A 14,641-nucleotide genomic window follows, 5' to 3' on the forward strand; every position below is an offset into this window, starting at 1 on the left:
TAATTTTAGGACTAGATCCCAAAAATGAAGCAAATTAAAATCTCAAGTGGACCACACTACAGGAAACAATTTGATTGAACCTCTACCATTGAAAATTTTTTGGAGCCAAAGAAGTTTCGGATCAAGCTGATGTTTGTGGTTTCTCTTTATCCATATCTTTGTGATCTTATGAATAGGTTGGATGACAAATAAAAATTAATTTGGACCCTAGGAAGATTTCAACGGTGGAAATCATTATTCCACACTGTTTCCTGTGTAATGGTCTACTTGAGCTTTGGATTCACTTCAATTTTGGTATCAACCCCTAAAATTATCAGTAAAAATGGATGGATAGTGTGGATAAACCACATACATTAACAGTGGGCCCAACTAAGTTTACTCAATACGATACAAGCATACTGAGTAACTCGGTACGCAATCCGATTTCTTATAGGATGAACCTCACCGACTATCGCTTAATCCATTTATATACTGAGCAAGTGACTGGACAGGTGACTGATTTTTTCAAAACTCGGTCATACTCTGTCTGTCTACTTTAGCACGGGGAGTCATTGTTGTTCAGTTTGAATTGGAGACACAATTTCAATTATAGCAAGCAGCCAACCATGCCGGGGAAAAAACCGACGAACACGATCTAAATAGCGTGGCCCACCTGACAGAAACTCGATTCGTGCACACGTGCCGTTTTGCGCTCGAGTGTAGACGGGCGGGGCTGCATGCACGTTTACGCTGTGCATCCCCCCCCTCCCCACAAAGAAAGTCCTCTTTGGTCACTCCTATCGTTTCTCTCCTTCTGCTGCTTTTTCCTCCGATTCGCTCTGGGCTTCTTCTCAAGGTACGGAAACCCTTATCTTCCACCTTCCTGTTTTCATTTCCCAATGCGTTTTCCACTGCTCGAATATCTTGCTAGGGTTTTTCTTTCATTCCTTTTTTCTTTTTAAGAATGGGATAGCAACCTAGGGTTTTACTCTGAGCTCTTCCTTTTTCTTCATCTGATTCTGTTGAATTTTCTGCAAAATATTGTTTTTTTCTTCTCTGTCGATTTTTGTTCATATGTCGTCATTTTCATTTATGGCTGCTGTTATTCCGTTCCTCTGTTGAGATTTCTCTTGGGATAGCATTTCTGTAATTATATTGGGTTGTAAGCGGAAGCCGTTCTTGGGCGTTGGATCAGAGTGTTCGTGTGATTGGGATCCACCACAGGATGATGCAATGCGGAAAGCTCTCGGAAAATCCAGACCATCTTCTTCACCGTGTGGATCTCTCTGCAGACCGAGCTTATGATAATGGCGTTATGTGGCTGTAACAGCCACCCGCCTAATGCTGTTGAAGATCAACAATCGCTGTAATAACTATTACTGTAATAATGATTGCTGAGCCTTTTTTTTAAAAAAAAAAAAATATATTAATGGAGGCCACTATAATGTACTTTAACAGTTGTTGATAAATAAGGGAAAAAAGAGATTAAAAATGTGAAAAATGTGCTAGAGACTAAAGTAATAGCTGTTATAACAGCTGCTGTTCGAGTACAATGCCCGTTGCCGCATTTTAAACAGTTTTTATGTGGTAGGTTCCATGAATGATCTGAGTGTAACTCTGTAGCTCCGAATCGTGATAAGTAGAAACCATGCACTGAACACTTACAACCTCTGCTTTGACAGCCTTTGCATCTGCTCCAAATGAAAGCAGAAAGAAAATTAAGTTCTTCTCGAAAGGTGTGATTTGGATTGGATTCTTCCACACCTCATTGACCGATCAGATGTAGAACATGGATAGTAGGACTTGGGGCATGTGGGCCCCATGGAAGATGGGTCATCTCAGTTTTACCTAAATTTCTAAATTCTACCCCCATTCTTGGATATGGAGTCGGGACCCACAATGTAGTTCATGGGCCAGTCCTGGTCTGCATTGCTATTTTTAGTGACTCAAATTTAGGGTCCTATGCACTTGCTGTTGATCAAGTCCTATTTTAAGCTTTAGGTTTAGAGTCTAGAAAGTTACCATGATACCTTGGTAAGGAACTAAGGATATGGACATGAAGATAAATTTGGAAATGAGGGTGCAATTTGGGAGTTCTCAAAGATCTCAGATGTGGATATGGGTATGACCATATGGTTATCCTTCCTACACAAGGGAACACTATCATTATGCATGCTAATTTGAAGATAGTATCATTAAATTTTTTATTAAAAGCTAAAATGTCCAAGCAAGGTAAGATACATGATATCTTCTCTTTATCGTTTCAAAATATGTTCCTTTAATTTTTGCAACTTATTCATAGTATAATGAATAAATATATTGCACAATGTTTTGTTGATATTATACTACAAAGCATGTGCTGGATAATTACAATAAGTAGTTGCCTGTATCCTGTTGTACCTCATACATGTCCTTGTATTGTATCCTTTGGATGTTGGTAGTGTAGGGATACGCGGGTACTAGTAGCCATGCATTGTAGGAAAGATATACTATACCATGCAGTAGTAGGCATGACCACCACCACCACTATAGCCTTGTCTGATATATTCAGTCAGGCTTTATGATTTTTTTTATTTTTTATTTTTTGTTTTTGTTTTTGTTTTTGTTTTTTTTACCATCATTCCAATTCAGTGCCCTTTTCTCTAGTTAGATACGAGCCATGATTTTGAAAATCGGTTATAGTGCGATCGTATTGGGCAACCCCCGTTATGCGTAACAGGGGTGCACCGGTCTGCTAAAAAAATGACCATATCAGCTGGCACAGGTTGGATTGATGCTGATAAAGGGCTGATACGACTGATATAGCTTGATATGGCCATAAAGTTTCCAACTTTTTTGTAGTTTTTGAATGCATTCTTCATTTCAGCAATGCAGGAAGCTAAAAAGACTATCTTATACTAGATCTAAGCTTATTTTGGGGATCAACACACAAGATTTGAGTGAGGTTCGGTGAATTGACGCAGAATAAATTATTTTAGGAAAAAATAGAAGAACAAAACTATCACCTTTATATATATATATATATATATATATATATATATATATATATATATATATATATATATATATATATATATTGAATCTTCTTTTGTTGCATTTCAATATAATGGGCCTTAATCTATCAAATCATGCTTGATTTGTGTCCGAGTAGGACCCATTTGCTCAACTTTCAGTTGAGTACTATATACACTTCCTGTACTGCATACAGCATTTACAATGACAATATTCATTAGTTCATGCATACATTACAATATCAATGTATGTGTGCAACTATATTTTGTTTACTTGGTATTTCGTAAGAAGAGATGAGCCTAACTATATACACCTCATGTATCGCGTATGGGTGGGACCTGCTTCCAAGTAATCGTTGTTCATGCCACCTGATTGGCTGATCCTTCACATGCATTTGAACAGCCTGACCAACAATGATATAGACAACCCTCGATACCATGACACCATCAGATGAAGTCCCATATAATTCTTAAACATAAAAGAACTCAACAATCTCTTACCGAGGGAGGGAGACAAGAAATTTGAGCTCTAATTGCTACATATTTGTCATATCTTAATTATGTTAGGATTTCTTTTCAATCTTACCGCACCATTAATGTTCTCATGTAATTTCGTTCGGCAAGTCCCCATGCAGAATTAGCTTGCCACGTTAAACCCTTGTAAATAATTTAAGCTTTCCAATAGTGCTTTAGCTTCCACCTCGTTAGAGCCTTTCACCCCAAATTGGGCTAGAGTAAGCTAGAATGTCACACCCTTATCAGTAGAATGTTTCTCAACTGGAAACTTTCAAGATTTTTGCTTAATAATAGAACATCGTGATGAAATCCTGTTATTGAATCAGTTACATTTCAATATCTGAATCACTAGAATGATGAAGAGACACCACACGAGTATTTGAATAGAGGGCTAAACAAGTTATTGAAATTGTAACCTTTTTTTACTAGTAATAAGTACAACTCGAACAAACTCAGAAAATATGTAGTGCCTTCTACTTCTTAGAACAACTCTTTTATAGACCCTAAAAAACACCGTAGAATTCCTATGAATCTTTACTCAGGACTTTCCAACCCCTATATTGATTTCAAATCAATCTAATCTAATATACGATACTAAATCGCAACAACTTTATTTACAAAAGATTTGTCCATTTGTAATGGCCTAAGAAAATTAAAAGTAGATCCAGGAAATCATCCCTAGAATCTTTGGAGAATCTTCAAAATTAGCAACAGTCTTCATTATCAGCAACTGTAGACTTCCAAACATAGTTAACAATAGTCTCAAAATCAGCAAACAGCCCAAAATTCAGCATGTGGTGGTCGGCTTCATGATGGTTCTTGGGCGTGCTTCATTTCCCTTGAATTGGAGAGAACTCGACTTTGTTGAGTTTGATAATTCACACTAGTAGAGATCAAGATTCAATTCAATTAGTTGTATGTAGTCTACGTGCATTTAGAATGGGGTTTGTTCTTCTATTTCATTATGTATGGCCTGTATCGGCATCATTGGGTATCGATAGTCTTAATGCACAATGATTGTTCAACTTTCTTCTTTTTCTTCAAGACATGTTTTCCCATTTCATCAATAACTTCATTTTGTACACTGGACACCTATCCATGGAACTCAATCAAGTCAACAATGTTGATAGCCGGCGAGATATCTAAGTCAAGTAACTTGATCTTATAGGCGTCGTTATCCTTCTTCCTCTTGACTTGGCATGGACCAATATTTTTGGACTTGAATTGGTTGTATATTCCCCTCAGAAACCTTTCTTTGCATAGATTGACCATAACTAAGTTGTTTTCGCTATCTATTTTCTGAACAGTGTTTGTTTGTGAATGACTCGATACTTGGTGTTGCTCTATTTAACCTTATCCTTTGCTTGCGCTTGCATGTCTTGTATGTTTGATGAATGCATTATCATCCTGATACCTCGGGGCCATCCATCACCATTAGATGGACTTGATTGTGGGGATGCATGTAAAACAACCCATGCTCAAGATATTTTGGTTATTTTGGTAGAGTTGTGTTTTGGGGAATCTTTAGGTCGTTCGGATATTTGGTTGGGCATTCAGATATTTGGTTATGCATTATTAAGTCATTGATGGTTTAAAATCTAGAACCTTTTTAGTCCTCGGGGAATCCTTTTTGGGAAGATTTTTTAGATATAGAATCTTTTTGGTCATTCGAAATCCTTTATGAATATTGAAGTTAGATGCATATCTTTCGAATACCTTTAAAAAAGATGTCTATCTTTAGGATGTGATTTAGATCTAAATTAGTAAATAAAGCTGGGCATCGAGTCGAGTCAGCCCGAGTTAGGGCTGAGATGACCTGACCCGGTTTTGAAATAGACCTGACCCGAACTCGACCGAACTTGTTACTGAGTCTAGCATGCCTGACCCGATCCAAGTCTGGGTCTGGCTTGGACTAACTCGGACTCGGGTCGAGTTAGCACCAAGTCGGGTTGAGTCGAGCTTTTTTTCCCTGTCATTTTTTATTTCTACTTGAGTTGTTTAGAATAAATATTGTCAAAGACTCAAAAGTAATTCGTAAAAAAAGAACAAAGTCATTAAACATTGTAAAAAAGTCAAAGTATGTTCAAAATCTTAGATGAAGTTTGACATACAAACCAATAAACCATTCATTCATTAGATATCCTCTATATGATGAATGCCTTTGTGGCATGTAACTTGAGTAACCTTGTCCATAATAGTAACCCCCTTCTCCACCTTCGTCACCAGAATCATCTTTTGATTCTCTTTTTACTGCTTAAACTGCAGGATGGGCTGATTCCGAGCTGGAGGTGTCTAAAAGATGGTTGTTTACTTCTTATGAATCGGATGGTGGAGATGCCTTTCCATTGTCATCATTCATAGATTTAACTAGTTTTTCAGCCTCTTTTTATGATCGGATTTGTATGGGATTCCCAACTGCCTATAGAATGCTCTGAGACTTTTAAGAAACTTTGATGATTTCTTGCCTGACTTATGTCTCCTAGTCGTGCTAGCTTTGGCATCATGTTGTCTCGGAGGGGGTTAATGTTGTCTGGTCATGGATGCCAATTCCAAGCTTTGTTTTACTGCTTCTTTATAATCTCGTTCTTCCTGTTCCCTTAATAGCTTGTCTTCTGTGGGGGTAGTTCCTCTGTTTAACCTTTCTTCAATTATAATAGGCCTACTTCTATATCTTCTGTGGCTGGTTTTATTGGCTGTAGGGGAAGGGATGGTGGAAGCCTTTGTATTTGAGTCGAGAATGGCTCGAAGTAAATCCCAGACTTCTGGAGGAGCTTTGCTATATGGGGCAACGTCTCCTCCCCGACAAGCCAAATGTAATTTTAACCGATTTCTTTTGTTTATAAGTGTGAATTTTGAAAGAAAAAATTTTTGGTTAGGCTGAGGCAACATAAATAATGAAGGAATGAAGATAAACAAACGCAACTAACCAACTATATGAGATTTAAATAACATTTAAGTCATTTTAAAACATAAACAAAAAGAGAAAATATAAAAAAATTTAAAATATATAAACTGATAAGTGATAAGCATAGAAAACATCCATCCACTCATCAAATGTTACAATTCAAGTCCACAAATAATAACTGTCAAATTGTCATAAGCAAATGCAAGGGAACTAGAAGGCACTGTTTCATCTTGCTTCATGCAATTGTTGCAGGTATTATCTCATCCTGTTTCTCTCTCCTCTTCCTCGAACTCCTCATCAAAAGATTTGCCTTTTCCCTAGATTAGACGCAGCCAATCCTATGTACAAATGAGCGCTTCAACTGATTTCCGTATAAGTGAGTTTCGATACTTGTTCACGACCATACTCCCTGTGCTAAAAACAGATTCTGATGCTAGGATTGAAATTGGAATTGATAATGCCACGTGCCATCAACGAGAGCACATGCATTATGATTCATGAGCTTTCGACTTCTACCAGTCTAAAACATCAAATTCTCCGCCTTTGTACTTTACAAGTGGCTCCTTGAGATAGTTGTCAAGTTCTGTTTGGGTTGTCTGCGTTTGGTAGAACTAGAATCCACTTAAGGAGTTTGACTTGTGGTACTGTCTTTTGTGTCCCCCAAAGTTTCTACATAGAAATTGTACGGATCTTCGACTGTATCATGAATCTTATTGACATCAGCGGCACACCTCTTACCATACGACTTTTTAAAAATGAATATAACAATGAACATCTTGTATCGATGATCAAGAACGACTGCAACAACCATTACCAGATTGCACTCAGACCAATACTTATCAAACTTTAATTGCATACTTGTAGTCATTAATTGTAGAAAGTTTGGTCCACGACAGCTTCTGCAAAAAACATCTTCTACTCTCCAAAGTTCTGACAGAAATATATTTGTTGTTGGATACTTGCTTCCCGAAAGGATCTTTGTTGTATCTATCGTAAAAAAACTGAAAGGAACCTGTGAACTGCTTCAGCTCTTGTCCAATCATCATCGGAATGCAACCACTGATACGCACTATCACACTTCGCATAGTGAGAGAATGCATCTTTGAAGTTATCGCTGAATCCTACATTTCGCAAGTTGAATTCCAACATGTCATGACATCCAGCTTCATCGTTCTTTGAGATGGCAAATTCAACCGTTTCACGATCTCATTCCATGTATTTAATCTTGTAGGTGACCTCGCATGTACTTCGCTCTCTCTTATGTTCTCGATCGTTGGCTCAATTATTTTAAGCCCATCTTGTACAATCAGGTTTAGGGCACAACACCTAAGATGAAATATTTTCCCACCGAAATACAAGTCACCTGTGGCCCTAAATTGGTTCTGTAAATTCATTATCATGCTATTGTTTGCAGAGGCATTGTTTAAAGTTATCGAGGAGATTTTCTTCGTAATGACCCACTCCATAAGGCATCTGTAGATGTAGTCTGCAATCATCAAGCCAGTGTGACGAGATGCAAGATAACGGGGGTTTATAAATCTTTTGCAGAGCCTCCATTCGGCATCAACATAGTCGGTAGTTACTGACATATACCCCTTTCGTTGATTGGATGTCGTCCACAAATCTGATGTCAGGCCAATTCGGGAAACCGATGCCAACTGTCCTTTTCAAGTTGACCTTCTCGCTTGCATGCATCTTCATGCACGCTCTTTATTGTTGTACCGAAAACCTTTTCGTATCTAGGGTGAAGGCATCTGGCTAATTTGACAAAAGATGGACCTTTTACCATCTAAAATGGTTTTTCATTTGCAATAATAAATCTGGCCGTCAACTCATTCACATGGTCCCTGTTATACTTATAGGTGGACAATGTACCTTGCGACGGATCCACCTAAGATTTGGTAAATGAAAGTATCTGTTGGCCTAAGGTCTAGCTTCTCACTTTTTTATGACACTTCAATAGTATTTGTTCAGAGTTGTGGTTGACTCGCCTATTTGTTTAACGTATCGAGCCTTACAGTACTTGTACTGTATCTTCACTGTGTTGTTCTTTAGGGTTACTTCTTCAAAATCTTCCCACACTACCGATCTTTTTATGTATATATATATATTATTTTTAATTTACTGAACTCTGTGACTGTGAGGTACTAATCTCAATGAGCACTTCTTGATATTGTAGATCTAATCCTTTATCTAAGATCATCGGCGAAGTGACTAACAAACCACCAGGGGTATTGAGAATTTCCTCATTAGTTATCTAATAATTGAAAAATACTAAATCAAATTAGCACTATAATGCCTGAAAAGTTTATACTAAACCCTAAATTAGTCGCCCATCTAAGGTCGAATAGATTGTAATACTTTCATATTCCCTTTTAAACGCCTACTCCGAAATTCCAGCAGCATCTCCCAGTGTCTCTCCAGATAAGTAGATCTTCCATTTCATTACCATGACAACTATCTAAGCAATGTGAATATATTTGACATGAGAAATAAGAACATATTCAGAAAAAAATGAGGAGATGGAGTCAGAATAGGCATGAGCATTTAATAGGTTATATGAAAGCATACCATCTATAAAACCTTGAATTGTCCAAAATGGGACAATTTGAACGATTACTATGCCACCAAAAAAAAAAAACACTATCTGTATCTGGCCACATAGAAATCCTCAAATGGGCAACTAAGTGTCTAATTCACAAAATTAAACCACATTATGCTAACTGTCTAATGCATAATAATAGGCTAAGCAATAAGCAGTGTAATCCATAATTCACAAAAATAAACCACTACTTGTTTAATTCAAAAAAATAAAATACATTAGCGGCGGTTTAGGGTTTAGGGATTAGGTTTGGGGTTTAGGCTTAGGGTTTAGGTTTTAAGGTTTAGGGATTATGTTTTAAGGTTTAGGGATTAGGTTTAGAGATTAGGGATTGGGTTTAGGGTATAGGTTTAGGTTTAGGGTTTAGTGTTAGGTTTTAGGGTTTAGGGTGTGGAAATGGCTTAGCCTTAGCTAGTCTGGACATAGGCAGCTTGACTGCACTCGAGCCAGCTCAGATGCACCACACAGTCTATAGCCAACCCACAGTCTACAGCCAACCCGGATGCACCACAGCCAGCCTGACCGCACCCGAGCCAGCTCGGATGCACCACACGGTACACACCCAGCCCGGACGCATGCCATAGCTAGCCTGGATGCATTCGATTTCAACCATACCCGATCCTAATTTTACAAACCCCCTAAATTAGAAATTAATAAAACTAGTAAATTACCTTGATTACGCAGAGTCGGGTGGCCGGGTGAGTGCGGATCGTCTGGACAAGCTCTGCAGTGCTGCCTAAGTTGAGAAGAGTGGCTGCCGAGAGAGAGAGAGAGAGAGAGAGAGAGAGAGAGAGAGAGAGAGAGAGAGGACGGTGGGATCCAGTCCATCTGAATGAGTTGGATTTCGGGTCGAGTCGAGTTATTGGGTGACTCGGACTTGACTTGGTTTGAGTTTGGATTGGGCGATTTCTACTCGGTTCGGATCGAGCGGGTCTGAATGAGTTGGACGAGTCGTCCCATGCCCAGCTCTATTAGTAAAGCCTAGGTTTGAAAGATCTTTAGAGATCTTTATCCTTTGTAGTTAGGTCGATATAAAGACATGTAAGGGCATGTGTATGTGATAGAGTTGATTGATGAGGATTGGAATAAAAAAGAGTTAATTTAGTGAGAAAACATTCTCTTGTAGGGGGAGGAAACCCTAAAAAATCAACCTCTTGGAGTTGTGCAGTGTTCGCAAAAATAGTTCTCTTTTTATTTTCTTTCTCATCATCTTAAATCAAATTGGTATTAGAGTGAGTTCAATTGTGCATTCTATGATATCAATGCCAAGTAACGAGAGGAATGTCATGGAGGAAATAATGAGTTATGATCGTATGGAGGAAATGCTCTATAAGATTTTGAGTCGATTGGATAATTTGACAATACCAACACAACATCAAAGAGTGCCTCCTTGTGCGTGAGAAGGAGGCAACATCTTGGAATTGGATGTTAGTGATTTCGAGGTGTTCGATTGATCATTCTCATGCTAGATGAGATGAATGATTGGAGGATTGTAACTACACACATGATGCCATACTTGAGATCCCTGGTATTACAAAGGATGTTGGAATTTGAATGAACAAATCCAAAATTCATTAGAGGAAGTGTTTAAAGATTTGACGGATGATGTGCCCTGTGAAAGTGCTACAATCTAACAAGATACATGAGAAGAGCCTATTTAGGATTGATAGATTAATCTAATAATGGATCTATGGATTGATTAATTGATGGAAATGGATCGATAATTAGTGTAAGATAGAGGAAAGAGAGATGGAATAGAGAATAAGAAACAAAGAGACCCCCCCCCCTTCTTTTATATTATGGAAGTTGCATATTTAAAAAAATGCCATTAATAACAAAAGAAAATCCTCTCTGTCGTAGGCGAAAATAACCTATCTAAGTAGGCGTACGTAGGCCCATATCACGTTCATTAACACTGTCCCTCAAGCTAGAGCATAGATATTATCTATGCCAAGCTTGGAATACATGTGTATCCTAAGCGGAATGAAGAGCTTTGGTGAACACATCAGCAAGCTGGGTCTTAAGGTCGAACATATGGAGTAAAAGATTTCAACAATGGAAACTTTCCTAATATGAAGTGACAATCAACTTCGATGTGTTTAGTTCTTTCATGATAAACTGCATTGTTTGTTATGTGCGAAGCAGCCTGATTGTCACAAAATAACTATATAGGTAGTAGGTGCACCATTTCTTGATCCACATTAACTCACAGGAGGTATGAGCCATTGCTTTGTACTTTGCTTCGACACTTGACCAAGTCACCACACTCTGCTTCTTGCTTGTCCATGCGACTAGATTTCCTCCCACAAATGTATAATATCTAGCAATGGATTATCTATCCGCCAAGTAACCCACCTAGTTTGCATTTGATTACCTTGTGACCCGAAGACGACCATTATGTTTATACAAAATTCCTTGATTCGATGCTCTTTTGAGGTAATGCAAAATTCGAGTAACTGCTGTGTAGGTACTTTTGGAGAACTCATGGATTGGCTTACCATGTCCATTGCATATGATATGTTGGTTGGGTAATAGTTAAAGTAAAAGTTTTCCAATCAATCTTCTGTACCTCTTCGGATCTTTCATTGCATCTCCTTAATCACTTACACGCTTGTGATTCGGATCCATTGGAGGGTCTACTTGCTTAGTCCCAAGAAGCCCCATCTTCACGAGTAAATCCAGAACATATTTCAACTTTTATACTAAGGAAGTATCGAAGATGACCCAGATCTTTTGTGAGAAAATGCTGTTGAAGATACTTTTTTAGTTCTTCAATCCCTTGTTGTTGCTTTTAGTAACAGAAATATCATCCACACATACTACAAGCAAAATGAGACATGAGATACCTTTATGTACGAAAATGGAATTATCAGCATGACTTCAAACAAAGGCATAGTTTAATACAACCTTGCTGAACTTGTCAAACCATGCACGTGGATATGTTTTAACCCATAAGTTGCTTTTCGCAGTTTACACACTTTATCAGACTTCCCCGAGCAACAAATCCAGGAAGTTGCTCCATATAAACTTCATCTATGATATCACTAAGAAGGAAATCATTTTTTTAAAATGTCAAGTTGGAAGAGGAGCTAACCGTGATTAATAGTTGTGGATAGTATAACCCGAATGTAGTTCAACATGGCCACGTATGAGAAGGTTTCACTGCAATTAACACAAAAGTGTTTGAGTATACCCTTAGTAACTAGGCCAGCCTTCAACCGTACCATTAGGATGAAACTTGATTGTGTAAACTCATTTGCAGCCCACAACACATTTACCAGTTGAAAGAGTGGAAAGTTTGTAAGTGTCATTTAGATAAAAGTGCATCTATCTCTTCCCCCATAGCCTGCTTTCACCTCTTATGTAACAAAGCTTCCTCATATGACTTGGGAACATAGTGAGAAGGCAAGGATATGAAAAAGTTGTGGAAATTTGGAGATTTGCAATGAAAGGAAATGTATTTAGAGATGGGATGATCGGTACACGTACGCTTACCTTTTTTAGGGCAATAGGAAAATCAAATTTATTTGGAGAATTCGCTGGACCATAAGTCTCTAATGAAGATATGTTGGATGGCACTTCATGATTGGCTGTACCATCTATCTATTTTCGGCCTAAGTAGATCTTTAGTTGAGACACAATGGGAATGGAAGAGGCAGTAGATGATGGAGGTTGGATGTCTTTATTGACTGCAACAGGTATTGGAACAAATTTTGTATTAAGACATTTGTTATTTTTGAGCAGAACAGGGTAAACTCGGAAAATGTAACATTTGTATGTTGATAACCCCTCTGTGTGCGAGAATATTCAAGAAAAAATACATTTAACTACTCGAGGATCAAACTTATCATGGCTTGACTTCAATTGATGGACAAAACAAACATATCCAAAAACTATAGGAGATAGAAGAAACAAGTTTCTAGGAACTTTATTGTTTCAAAAAAAAGACTACAATTCGTGGACAAAACAAACATATCCAAAAACTTTAGGAGGTAGAGCAAACAACGAAGTATATAGAAACTTCGTTGTTTCAAAAAGAAAAAAAAAGAAATATCTAGGAATAAAACTTGATGAGGTGACTGACCCTTTAAAGTAGATGAGGCATCAGATTTACCAGAAAACATGTTGTGAGTATTGCATCACTCCAAAACTCTTAAGAACAATTATGTGAATTAAGAGAGCACGAGCTATCTCAAGGAAGTGGCAATCTTTTCATTCTACAACCTTGTTTTGTTGTGGGGTGCGCGCACATAATGTCTGATGTAGGATTCCTATTAAAAGAAACAAGTATCTAAGAACTTTGTTGTTTCAAAAAAAGACTTCAATTGATGGATAGAACAAACATATCCAAAAACTTAGGTAGAGGAAACAACGAAGTATATAGAAACTTCGTTGTTTCAAAAAGGAAAAAAAAAGAAATATCTAGGAATAAAACTTGATGAGGTGATTGACCCTTTAAAGCAGACGAGGCATCGGATTTACCAAAAAACATATTGTGAGTATTGCATCACTCCAAAAACTCTTATGAACAATTATGTGAATTAAGAGAGCACGAGCTATCTCAAGGAAGTGACAATCTTTTCGTTCTACAACCTTGTTTTGTTGTGGGGTGTGCCCGCACAATGTCTGATGTAGGATTCCTATTAAAAGAAAATTGACTAAAAGCTTGGGACATGTACTCCTTGGTATTATCAGATTAAAACACAGACACTTTTAGAATTAAATTGATTTTGCACTTCCACGTAGAAGGTCTTAAAGATAGAAAATAATTCAAATCTATCTTTCATTAAATGAAGTCATGTCATTCTCAAACAATCATCAACAAATGTAATAAAATACTTAAACCCAAACCTACTAGATATTTGAACTGGACCCCAAGCATCTGAATGAACTAAAGAGAAATGAACTAAATGACACTCCTCAACATGTGGTGAAAAAGTAGCATACTGATGTTTACTCAACTCACACACATCACACTTTAGACATTACATTGACGACAATGAAGGAATGACACTCTTAAAAACCTTCAATGATAGATGACTGAGATGGTAGTGCCACTGATAAGTTAAGATGTCTTTTTATGATGTTGCCCCCATAAAGTCACAATCAAGATAATACAGCCTGTCATACTCATGTCCTCCACCAATCTTTCCCTGTCTTTATGTTATGGAAAACACAATGTGAATGATAGAACGTGACACAACAGTTAAGGGATTTGGTAAGTTTGCTAACAGATAGAAGGCTTAGAGGAAATTTTGAACAAATATCACAGACAAGGTATCCCGTATCGGTATCATTTGGCGTAACGGTGTCCTCCAAAACCGATACGGATACGGGGGCGTAACGGCGCAAAATTTTTTTTTTGCCAAAAAAATATGAAAAAATATGGATTAAATCCAGAATATTCTAAGCATTCCAAATATGCATTCATTTATAAATTGGAACATGTTTATGGTGGTGTAATGGTCCACTCTTTGGTGAGAAGTTGTATCGGACTGTCTGATGAATTTATGAACCAGATAACCTGAATTTGACTACAAAATTCATATATTTAATTTTCTAACTATCTACTATCAATGATAGATATATTAGAATGAATGTAAAATGAAAATATCTTACATCAGGTGT

At 37.5% G+C, this 14,641-nt stretch overlaps 1 protein-coding gene across 4 annotated transcripts in view; it reads left to right on the top strand.

Moving 5' to 3' along the window:
* The first annotated feature begins 679 nt into the window (after positions 1-679).
* LOC131226310 (uncharacterized) overlaps positions 680-14,641 on the top strand; it is a 48,954-nt gene continuing 34,992 nt past the window's right edge. For 2 of the 4 annotated variants that reach the window (XM_058222120.1, XM_058222121.1), the window contains exon 1: positions 680-835. The gene's annotated coding sequence lies outside the window, so the exon portion shown is untranslated. Of the gene's footprint in view, positions 836-1,201; positions 1,346-14,641 lie in introns of those variants that run through there. The other 2 variants (XM_058222117.1, XM_058222118.1) reach the window with 2 other exon arrangements.

The sequence above is a fragment of the Magnolia sinica genome, chromosome 14, assembly GCF_029962835.1.
Source record: "Magnolia sinica isolate HGM2019 chromosome 14, MsV1, whole genome shotgun sequence".
NCBI classification, from domain to species: Eukaryota; Viridiplantae; Streptophyta; class Magnoliopsida; order Magnoliales; family Magnoliaceae; genus Magnolia; species Magnolia sinica.